This window comes from Microtus ochrogaster, unplaced genomic scaffold (genome assembly GCF_000317375.1).
Source record: "Microtus ochrogaster isolate Prairie Vole_2 unplaced genomic scaffold, MicOch1.0 UNK6, whole genome shotgun sequence".
Taxonomy (NCBI): Eukaryota; Metazoa; Chordata; class Mammalia; order Rodentia; family Cricetidae; genus Microtus; species Microtus ochrogaster.
Genome location: NW_004949104.1, coordinates 9,395,266 through 9,406,926, shown reverse-complemented (window position 1 = coordinate 9,406,926; position 11,661 = coordinate 9,395,266).

Sequence of the window (11,661 nt, the reverse complement as noted above, 5' to 3'; positions counted from 1 at the left end):
ACGCGGGCGGCTCAGGGGGCCGCGCTGCCCGCCGGCCCGGCGCTCGCCCCCACCCCTCGCGCCCCTCCCAGGCTGGATCCCCTTCCTGGACACGCCCCTAGCTGTTCCCGCCCCGGGCCTCCCCTCCCTTGCGCGTACCCGGGACTGCGCCTCTGCCACTCCTTGGCGCGTTGACCCGGGCCTGAGCCAGCGTGGTAGAGCAGCCGATCCGCGTGGGGCGCTACCGGGCTGGTCGCCGCGGCCTCAAGTGGACAGCGGGAGGGACGCATCTGGCCTGAGTACGGCTGGAGCTAGGGCCGCGGACCCAGAAGCTGGACAGCGCCCTAGCCAGGGAAGGTGATCTGGGTAGGAAGCTGACTGTTGCTGGGACTGTCAAGCAAGTGATACCACTTAGCTGTTCAAAAAAGAAAAGAAGAAAAATCACAAAAACAGCCCAAACTGGAGGGTGCTGAAGGCCATCTTACCTACGTGTTTTGAAAATAATCAGATCTTTGAGAAAGGTGGGCAGATCCAGTGGCGGATGACAAGGGTCTGGGAGTCTGTTTACAGAACAAATTCGATCCCTTAACAGACATGGATGGAGAAAAGGATCTAACAGGTGGAGTTCCAAACCCGCTACGGTACTTCCTAAATAGACGAAGGGCCATGGGAAGGCCAGCAGACATACACCTTCCCATAGCCCCCATCCCCATCCCGGACTGCCTCTCCTACTCTGCTCCACTTTTCTTAGGTAGCAGGTAACTCCCTAGAGATCGTCCAAAGGGCTCCTCCCAGTTCTTCCATCCTAGCATGGCAACTCCATGGCAGCCTGACACCTCCCATTTCTTCTCAGCCTGCCCAAATTCTCCTTTTTCTTGCCCAGTGCGACCAGGGCCACCACATCGCTCCATCACTGTGAGGGATTGTATCAGGGCTTGTTTAAAACCCCGTAAGGCCTCCCATTGAGTTAGAGGAAGCCCAGGCTTCTTGTCACCATTACACAGACTTGGACCCTTGTGCCTCCTGTAGTACTGCTTCTCCCATAGTACGGGAACTGTAATACTCTTCATGCCTGGGGAATTCTTCTCCTAATCCAGGGATAGTCTCTGCCAGCCAGGGCTCTGCTCCTGAGTATTTGGAGAGCTGCTGGGTAGAGATGTAGAAATGGACAGGGGGTTCTGAACATGCCCATCCTAGGAGAGCCCTTCTGACTTTAAGATTGCCCAGAGGCACTTGCGCCACCTGCTTCTGAGAAAGTACCTGATTCTGTTGGGCCACACTCAACCTACACTCCATTCTTCTCGGCATTGCTCAAATCCCAAAGCCCTGAGTCCTCATCCTGCTGCCAGCTAGCCAGTGAGAGAATGTGATGTTCACCCTTGCCCTGATTCTCTCAACCCCAGGTCACAGGGTGGACTGGGTACATCTAGCCTGCCTCACTCAGATGTCCACCCTCTGGCAAAGCTTTTCTCTTCCTGGGAAGACAAGACCAGAGGAACCTCCAGTTCTTTCTTTATCAGAAAGCACTAGATTTGCATCCAAGAAATGAGCCTGGTAATACAGCTCTTCCATCAGTTTAATGAAATCACATCTGTCTTCTGAGGCTAGAGGACGCCCTGTACTCAACCAAAGAGACCTATGGAGAGGCAGACCGGTCGTTCCCAAGTCACTATCAAGTGCACCAGCTCTTCTTGTAAACAGTTTGAGACTCTTAACTCTGCCTTTCTCAAATATTGTTCAGATGATTGCATAATTTACAGAATAACAGTGTGGAAACAGGGTGGAACGCTAGGCATATTCACTCTTAAGATGTAGTCTAAGCTCTGAGGAGGTTTCCGGGGTAATGCTCCCTTCTTCCGGTCACCGAGACATAGACACCCACATATCCGCTGAGCACCTGGGAAGCATCTGAAAGATTTAGGGATGGTGTCCCAGTCAGTGAGGGCTGGTGATGGGAACCATGTGGAGCCCTGGAGGAGCAGGGAGCTGCCCTGCAGAGACTTGGGAAAAGAACCCTCCACGAAAGTGAGCAGAAAACTCAAAGCCCAGATATAAAACAGGAAACAGAGGCGGGAGGCCACGAGGAGCTTGGTTTGCAGGCCCGGGGACTTTTGGGAAGGAATATCATGGTTGTTGGGACAGAAATGGAAGAGACCCCACTAGGCTTGTCAGCTTGATGTGGATGGGTGACCCCAAAGATGTCTAACAACATCTAGAGGTTAGTATCAGGGACAGTAGGCAGAGCCTAAAGTCTAGCCACTGAACAGAAAAGGTGATGAGGACAGGGTTCATGCTCCTCTGTGCTTTCCATTCAGAATCAGACTGAAACACACCAAGGAGCAGGTAAACAAGCAAGATTGTGGAGAAAGAAATCTAGCGTACTTCTGCTAACTAGTCCCCAAATCCCAAAGGTTTTACAGCCCCTCAAAACACTGCCATTATCTGGGAACAAAGTATCCGAGCATATGAGAGACATTTCAGACTGAGAGCATCCCGCTCTACTGACAGTCTTGTCTTATTCCTGGTGTTGTCTTCAATAGCTGAGGTTATGGCCACCCACAGAGCTCCTATCTGCTATCCAGTGCAGTGACCAGAGTCATGAGTGATGAATGACTTTCTGTGCATATGGCCCTGTGTTTCTCAACACCCTCCACCTCCGACACATCCCACCTGCTGAATTTTGTTCTTTGATAGTTCCCGTTCTTTTTTTTTTTTTTTGGTTTTTCGAGACAGGGTTTCTCTGTAGCTTTGGAGCCTGTCCTGGAACTCCCTTGGTAGACCAGGCTGGCCTCGAACTCACAGAGATCCGCCTGCCTCTGCCTCCCGAGTGCTGGGATTACAGGCGTGCGCCACCACCGCCCGGCGATAGTTCCCGTTCTTGAGGCAGCAACCAGGATCCTCCCAAGATCCAGAGCTACTAGCATCAAGCCTGGGAGATAAACACTGCCAGGAGAGTGGTTTGATGTGATCAGAAGCTACAAGACCAGGCCTGTGCAAAGGCAGTACTACGCACAGCTGAACTCTACCGAGTATGCTGGCCCGTAGCTCCACTGGAGGGCTCCAGTGGGAATATAGTGGAAATCTATGCCACACCATGAGATGGCAAAATTTGAGCTCATGGCAGATCTGTAACACAGGAGCAACAAACACCCATGGATCCTGGAGCTAAGGCCTCACTCACCCAGCCAGATTCTCCGTACTTTGTGAAAAGCCATGCACCATTAGTGCCACAGCTAATGTATCTCCTGGCCTCAAGGTTTCCCAGATACACAGCTGTGGTGATGTTTTGTTTGTACTGTAAAAAATAAAGCTTGCCTGAAGATCAGAGTGAGGAGCTAGCCATACTAGTTAGTCAAAGAGGCCAGGCAGTGGTGGCACACACAGCACTCTGGAGACAGAGGCGGATGGTTCTCGGTGAGTTCAAGGCAACCCTAGGCTACACGAAATTGATCCAATCTAGTAGAGAAAAAGAACTAGGTGGTTGTGCCTCACACCTTTAATCCCGTACTTGGGAGTTACACACCTTTAATCCCAACACTAGGGAGATGGAGACAGGAGGGATATGACTGGGCAGAGAGGAATATAAGGCCGGAGGAGACAGGATTGCCCATTCAGCCTGAGGATTCGGTAGAGATAAAAAAGTCTGGTGGTTGGCTCCTTTACTTCTCTGCTCTATCAGCATCCACCCCAATGTCTGATTCTTGATTTATGTTATTAGATTCACACTACACACAGCTATAATTTGTCAACATGTAATAAAAATTTAAAACGTTGCTACAAAATATTCACAACACAACAGAGATAATCTTGATTGACAGCTGATTCAATTAAGACCAAGGAGTTTTTTGGGTTTTTTTTTTTTTTTGCACAGCTTGGGCTTGTCTGTGAAGACTTTTCCAGGAGGAATGAGAAGGAGGTGGGTGGAGCCATCACCATCGGCTGGAGCCCCACTGAAGGGAAGAAAAGGAGTCAGCTGCTATGATTGCTGAGATGTTCTGCTCCCCTCTACCCTCCATACCATGATGGGCCAAGACCTCTGAAACCTTGAGCAAAATAACCCATTAGGCTGTTTATGGCAGACACTGTGTTACTGTGATGTGAACACACAAGGTGAATGAGGTAGAGATACAAAGTTTTGTAATAAAGTTATTTTGTAAAATAACAGTATGAGGCTGGGCATGGTGGCACATGCCTTTAATTCCAACACTCCAGAGTCGGAGGCAGACAGATCTCTGAGAGTTCGAGGCCAGTCTGGTCTACAGAGCCAGTTTCAGACAGGCTCCAAAACTACACAGAAAAACCCTGTCTTGAAAAATCAAAAAAGAAAAATAAACTGTAGAAGGAGCAGTGGGCTGCATTCCTGCTGCCTGGCTCACAGCTGCCTGGCTTTACCCCCGAAATAACAACACACAAATTGTATTCATTTAAACACTGCTTGGCCCATTAGCTCTAGTCTCTTACTGGCTAACTCCCATATCTTGCTTTAACCCATATCTAATAATCTGTGTAGCAACACAAGGTGGTGGCTTACCGGAAAGATTCTGGTGTACATCCATCTTGGGCTGGAGCTTCATCTCATCTGCCTCCCTGGCATCTGACCTCACTTCCCTTCTTCCCAACATTCTGTTCTGTCTACTCCACCCACCTAAGGGCTGGCCTATCAAATTGGCCAAGGCAGTTTCTTTATTAACCAATGAAATCAACACAAACAGAAGACCCTTCCACATCATTAAACAATATGAAAGCTTGCAGTTTTGCAGTTTATTTTCCCTAAAAGTCCCGAAAAGTGAAGTTTTCTCTGTGGTTAGAGGGAGAGCAGGGATTTCTGCAGAGGCAGACCCAGCACAACCTCTCAACATTTCTTTCTTTCTCTCTGTCAGTATGTATAAGTGAACTTCCATTTATTTTTCCAGAAAAAAATAAGTCATTTATGTAAATGGAATTGTCAGTAGCCAGGACATACTTCAACATATTAAATTTTAGCCAGGCATGGAGAAGCATGCCTTTAATCCCAGCACTCGGGAGGCAGAAGCAGGAAGATCTCTGAGTTCAAAACCAGCCTAGTCTATAGAGCCATTTCCAGTACAGTCAGGTCTACACAGAGAAACCCTGTCTTGTAAAGGAAAATAAGTACATAAATTTAGGGGGTGAGGTGGAAGGCATGACCGTCAGATCTGTGCCTCACACAGCAGGTTCCCCATTAGCCATGCTCTAGCTCTGTGGAACCAGACATTGCTCTGAGATCGAATAATTTGTATCCTTCCGGATGGAGGAACAGCTTCTGTGACTGCTTTTGGTCACATCTGGTAATGTTGACAAGATACAGTTTAACAATGGGGCCCTTGTTATGAGGTCAGACAAATGCCAAGCATCCCTGGAATGTTCCGTTTCCAGGTGTCTGGAGGAAAATATTTCTGCTTAAAAACACACTGCAAGTTGCTGATGTTCTAGCTTCTGGAGGCCCGTTGCAGACTCATGGAGGTTTTGGTTTTGCTTCTCTAAGCTGTCTGTGTTGAATCAGTAGATCCCTTTGAGTGGCAGTACCAGTATTATCCTGTCCATGAATATGGGATGCCTTTCCATTTATTTATTCTTTGGTTTCTTTTTAACTGTCCTTCGTAGTTTTTAACATGCAGGTTTCTCATCTCCTTGGTAGGTTCTCTCTTAAGTGTTGAGCTCTTTTAGAGGTTGCTGTTTATGGGATTGCTTCCTTTCTAATTTAAATGTGTCTTCTTGTTCTTTCCTTTTCTCCTCTATGCTCTGGGTAGGACTTGTAGTACTGTGTTGAATATCAATAGTGAAGTCATAACAGGGACTTTGAGGTGAAGGTAATATACACCAGAAGGCTCATGCCTGTCTCCAGAGAGTTGCATCATTCAATGACACACATTTAGTGAGTATGTAGCCTATAAACAAAGCACTGATCTTAACCCCATTTAACAGATGAGGAAACTGAGTCACAGAAAGCTAGGCAGCCTGTCCAGTGCCTCATGCATAGCTAATGGCAGAGCTGGGACCCTACAGCAAGCCAACCTCACAGCAAATAGTGAGTGCTAGGATCCAAACCCAGTTCTCCAACAGGAGCAATGAGTACTCTGAACTGCTGAGCTGTCTCTCCAGCCCCTCAGTTCCTTCCTTTTCTTGGGGATGCTCACAGACATCATGTGAAGACATATGTCCAAGCTTTGTCCACAGCCTCACAGGTACCTAACTCACAGCTGCCTCTGGAGCCTACGCAAGCTCATAGGAAGACATCTTCCCATGAATGCTGCCATCAGGAAGGCAGCTGTCCCAGGCTCCAGCCGTAGGGAACTCTGGGGTTCAGGAGCATGTCTCCTCCATTCTATAGATCGATGGCATGTCAAACTGTGAACTCTGGGCAAGGCCTGCATCCTGTTGCTCAGAGACTTGCAGGACCAGTCACTTGCAAATAGTCTCACAGCATCCCAGCTCTCCCACTGCAGAAAGGGCTCATCCGATGTGGGCCTTACATATTACATATGGAGCCCTAAACCCTGGAGTGTTTAATCCTCCACAGAAGAGAGTTCCAAGAAGTTGCTTGCATTCATTTTCCTCTGTTTCACTATATTGATAAAGGAATTTAAAATTGTTATTTGTGCCCTGCTGTATAACTCAATCCTCCTACCTCAGCCTCTGGAGTTCTTGAATTTCAGGCATGCACCACCATATCTGATTCAAATTTTTCTAATTAAGATTGTGTCCATAACTCAAGTGAATAAAATAAACAGAAAAGTGGAATGCATTGATGACTTGGCATTAAAAATGACTACAATTCAGGGAGCAATGCTATGAGATGTTGGGGTTTTAGAATGAGTAATTACTCTTGGAAAGCAGAGGGACAATTGGTTTCAGAGAATAACAAATCTATTTTTATTGTAATGAAAATTCATTCACCCCAAACATTCGGAGAGTTGAACAGAATATCGTTACTTCGGAGGGCATGGTGACTGAGGACAGATGGAAATCCCAGCGCTGAAGAACTTGGCTCTAGCCTCCCAGTTTTCTAAAACCAGCCTTTCAGGACCTCTGCTTCCCCACAGACTGTGGAGGCAGGCAGAACACAGTCTGCCCACAGCACGTGGTCCTGCCCGCTAGAGCATGGGAAACAGCTGAACCAGCCACAGCAGCATTGCTTGTTTTCCTAATTTCATCAAGTGCCTAAAGATGCCAAGAAGCCTGGATAGGCCAAGCAAGTTCCAGAAGGTCTACAGCCCTCCCTGGGCAGTGGACTGTGGCTGTTTTCATTTCTGTAGAGAGAAGAGGGGCTACAAGGTCAAGGAATGTGCAGCAAGTGAGTGATGTAGATAAGTCCTCCCAGGCCAGCATAGGGACTACATTCTGTCTCTGGTGTTCCTGCAGGTCTCACAGAGCATAGGGGTGTAACTGGGGACAAGAGTCCTTGAAAGAATCTGTCTTAGTTTGGGTTTTTATTGCTGTGAAAAGACACCATGACCATGGCAACTCTTGTAAGGAAAATATTTAATGGGGATGGCTCGCTTACAGTTTCAGAGGTTCAGTCCATTATCATGGTGTGGAGCATGGCAGCATGCAGGCAGATGCAAATGTGGTGCTGGAGTTGAGAGTGCTACAAATCGCAAGCAACAGAAAGTCAACTAACTGTCACACTGAGGGAAGCTTGAGCATAAGAGACCTCACAGCCCACCCCCACAGTGACACACTTCCTCCAACAAGGCCACACCTTCTAAGAGTGCCACTCCCTTTGGGGGCTATTTTCTTTCAAACCACCACAGAGTCCCTCTTATATGTAAGGCTTCTTCTAAGTATATATCACAGTTTTCTAAAGTCTGAGGCAAGGACAGGGCACAGCAAAATGTGCCCAGAGTCCCAGAAAACCAAGTTGGAAAAGTAATCAGACCCACCTACTAAGCTAGAAGTTCTACAAGTCTGTGATCCAGCTGTAAAGCCTTGAGAGATGGAGCTTCTATCTCATCCACGTGCTGACACCAGGTTCTGCTGCAGGGAAGCTCTGATTTCACTTGCTGTATATTTAAACCTCATTAAAGTCATAGCACAACCTGGACTCGACTGTTCAACTTCAGATTAATTGGTTCATTCTGTCTCATGAGTGTTCTGACCAAGGAGGAAGTCTGCCCTTCTTTGATAGAAACTATTTACTTGTGTCTCAGCAAGTCTTTATCTACAATGAACAGTATAAAGTTAAAATTGCCAGACACACAAGGAAGATACGTTGTTAGACAGTGACTTGGAGAAGTGCCACTGGCACCATGGTCAGAAGAGATTTCAGTCATGAGTACAGATCAGAGAGGGGATGACAAAGGAGAGCGGCATGCATAAACAAACAGGAAATTTTAGAAGATAGGTGTGTTGGCATACAAAAGAATTCCACAAGAACCCAGAATATTTTAAAGCCTATTGACTAAAGGAGTTCACACAGCATTTTCCCCTTTTGTCTAAATTAAGAATTCTAAACCTAATACAAAACTATATACAATACAAACAAATATCAAGTATCTCCCAGGGAAAAGAAGGGCAAAAACATCCATAAAATTAGAATTATACCCAGCATGAACAATATCAAACAAGAAACATGTGCTAAATGTTTCAATAGATATCCTATCCTAAGGAGTCTATGTCTTACATTTAAAATGGCTTGACTAAATCATGAGAGGAAAGTAACTATGACTATCTAGTCTTCGACCTCATCAAAGACCTGAGAAGGGAAATAATATTACTTGAGTAGACAGGAAGTGCAATCAAGTAACTTGCAAAAGGTGCAAGAAATGACAGAGACAACCAGCTACCTGGGCAATCATCCAAAGTCTCATTTGCAACATTGGGGCAACCAACTTTGGCTAAGGCCTAGAGTAACTGACAGACCATTTTCAGAGGCAGAAAAATTTGAAAAGCAATCTTACCCTGTCTTGGCAATGTTTGGCAGTCTTTTTGCTTGTATCCTTCTTGTCCAGTCTGGAAACCATGCATTTTGTCAGAGTTTGAGGCAGGGAAAGTTCTTTGCACAAAGTCCAGTTTTGCCAAGGAGAAAACAAGCTCTAAGTGTCTTTGGTGTCCATCATTCTCTCTGGAATAAATCAGTACTGTCAGGAGCAATCGTGTCTCATGTAAACAGAGCCCTAAGTTATTTAAATGCCATATTCTACAGTTCTTTGAAATGTCTGAAGGTTACCTATCTATACAAAATATAATCTCTATGTATCTAAAGAACCTGATTAGTCTAACTATAAGTGTGACAAACATGAATGACTATTGACTTGTAATTCTTAATACCTATATAGCTTAAATAAAGACTTCATAAATAAAGGCTTCATATTAAAAAAATTAAACAGTCTTTAAGCAAATGTGCAGCAAATGAGGACAATGACCTCAAAAATGTAAACAGTATATAAGTATCTTGATCAGAAATAGAAATGTATATTGCAATAAGATAAATATATTTTAAAATTGCATCAATATACAGAATATCTTAAGCAGAGGTAGAAACATTCATACAATATGACAAAATAACTTTACATAGGTGCACAAATATTGTAAACAGAAATAGGAGCATATTCAATATAACAAATATAATTTGAATTTATATCAAAATACAAGAATATGCAGCAATGTAAATCATCTATAAATAATAGCTCATAAGTAATCTCATTATTACTCACTATTATTAGTGTGAGTAAGCTCACACTAATCTACCTATTATCCCATCCCATCCAATCCTTTTTTTTTTTCAAAAGAGATCCCTGAGCCTACTTCATTTCCACCACCCTATACCACTTATAACCAACCCCTAATAGATGTCCCTAATCCTGAGGACAAACTTTGTTGTGAGAGGGGACATCTTTTTTTTTTTAATTACTTTCAGCTGTAATGGGGGCAGTGTCATTTGTATGGGATCCTGTTAAAACTAAAACTATGGTTAAGTTTCAAGATTACTGTCTGGTACAATTGCAGATAGTCTCTGAGTAGTTGGTAGGATTTTTCTGAAGTTCTCATTTGAAATTCTGGCCAGAACATTGTAAGAAGGTGCACCATGTCAATTAGCCAAGTTGGAATGATCTTGAGCAGTTTGTAACATAGACTGATCTTAAAGTGGCGCTATCGGCATCATGACATCATATCAGCCAGGTGGAATCATTGTTGTGGGCCCCATCTTCTTTCTGGAAATTTCAGAGATTACTACAGGAAAATTTATTATTCATTGTGGAAAACTTAAACACTATTCATATAGATATATATTTGACAAAAGGTACCATAGAGACAATAATAGGCATGGGGAGAAGTAAAATCTTTTGAAAGCAGAGTTTTGATAATAGTATATCCCCTTTTATCTTCCTTCTGTCCCATACCAGGTGGCTCCTGATATGAGACAGAAACTTTGGATTTTTCTTTTAACAAGATGCTTGGATTTAGAGAAGGATAGCCACTGTCTAAATCCAAAGCCAGCTGTGATTTTTAATAAATGAAGACTATTATTATATGTATGTCAATAAGATTTTAGTCTGCGGAGGATATTGGTACCATAAGTCAGATTTCTCTTTACTTGATGATTCTTTCTGGATAGCTATATTATCTTCTTTAAGCCTCTAGATGTCCATAGTATCTTGACTCTTCAAAGATAGGTATTTTCCTGCAAAGACAAGAACAGAACCCTGCCCCGAACCTTATGAGGTTTCCTTACAACCTGTAGGATTGTCACCTCTGTGGATAAGCTGTCATTTCTCTTTATCATTTCTCCTTTTCAAACCGAATCTTTATTAATTTTGATGGTATCCATAGCTTTTCTTCTCCTATGGAAACAAGAGTGAAACCCCTCCCCCAACATAGACTATCTCCTGGTTTCCATTCTGAGATCAACACATCCTTGAAATACACCGGCTGATTTAATTCAGAAGTTTTTTCCTATTATCCAATGTCTCTCTGCTGCCATTGTTCCTTTCTCATTAGCATTAGGAAAATTCATGGTTAATAAAGAATCCCACATCATAGATGAGAACCATAGAAAGGACCAAAAGGAAATTTTAAAAGTAAAAATATGATGTTGGAAATGAATTAACCAGAGGAAGGAATCTGTGAACTTGAGGATAAGAAAATGTTAATTAGAACCTGCAGGGTAGCTCATAAGGTAAAGACGCTTGCTCTCAAGCCTGGTGACCTGAGTTGGAGCCCCAGAATTCACATGGCAGAAGGAGAGAACCTACTCCAGCATATTGTCCCCCGACTTCCACACACGGGCTTTGGCATTCGTGCATGTGCATACACACAGTGAATAAAGATATGTTAAGAGAAAGAAAATATAAGTTGCCCAAACTTAAACACAAATGGGAAAAATGAATTTTAAGAAAGATATCTGATCCGTGTATGAAAGATATCTGAGCCGGGCAGTGGTGGCGCACACCTTTAATCCAAACACTTGGTAGGCAGAGGTAGGCAGATCTCTGTGAGTTCGAGGCCAGCCTGGTCTACAAGAGTTAGTTCCAGGAGAGGCTCCAAAGCCACAGAGAAACCCTGTCTCGAAAAAAAAAAAGGTATCTGATCCATGTATGATGATATACTGAGGAGGCAGGAAGACCATGTGTTTGAGGTCAGCCTGGGCTGCACAGTGAGAGACTGCTTCACAAAACAGCCTTGAGAAGTGCTGAGAAGACGGCTCTGAAGGTAAAAACGCTC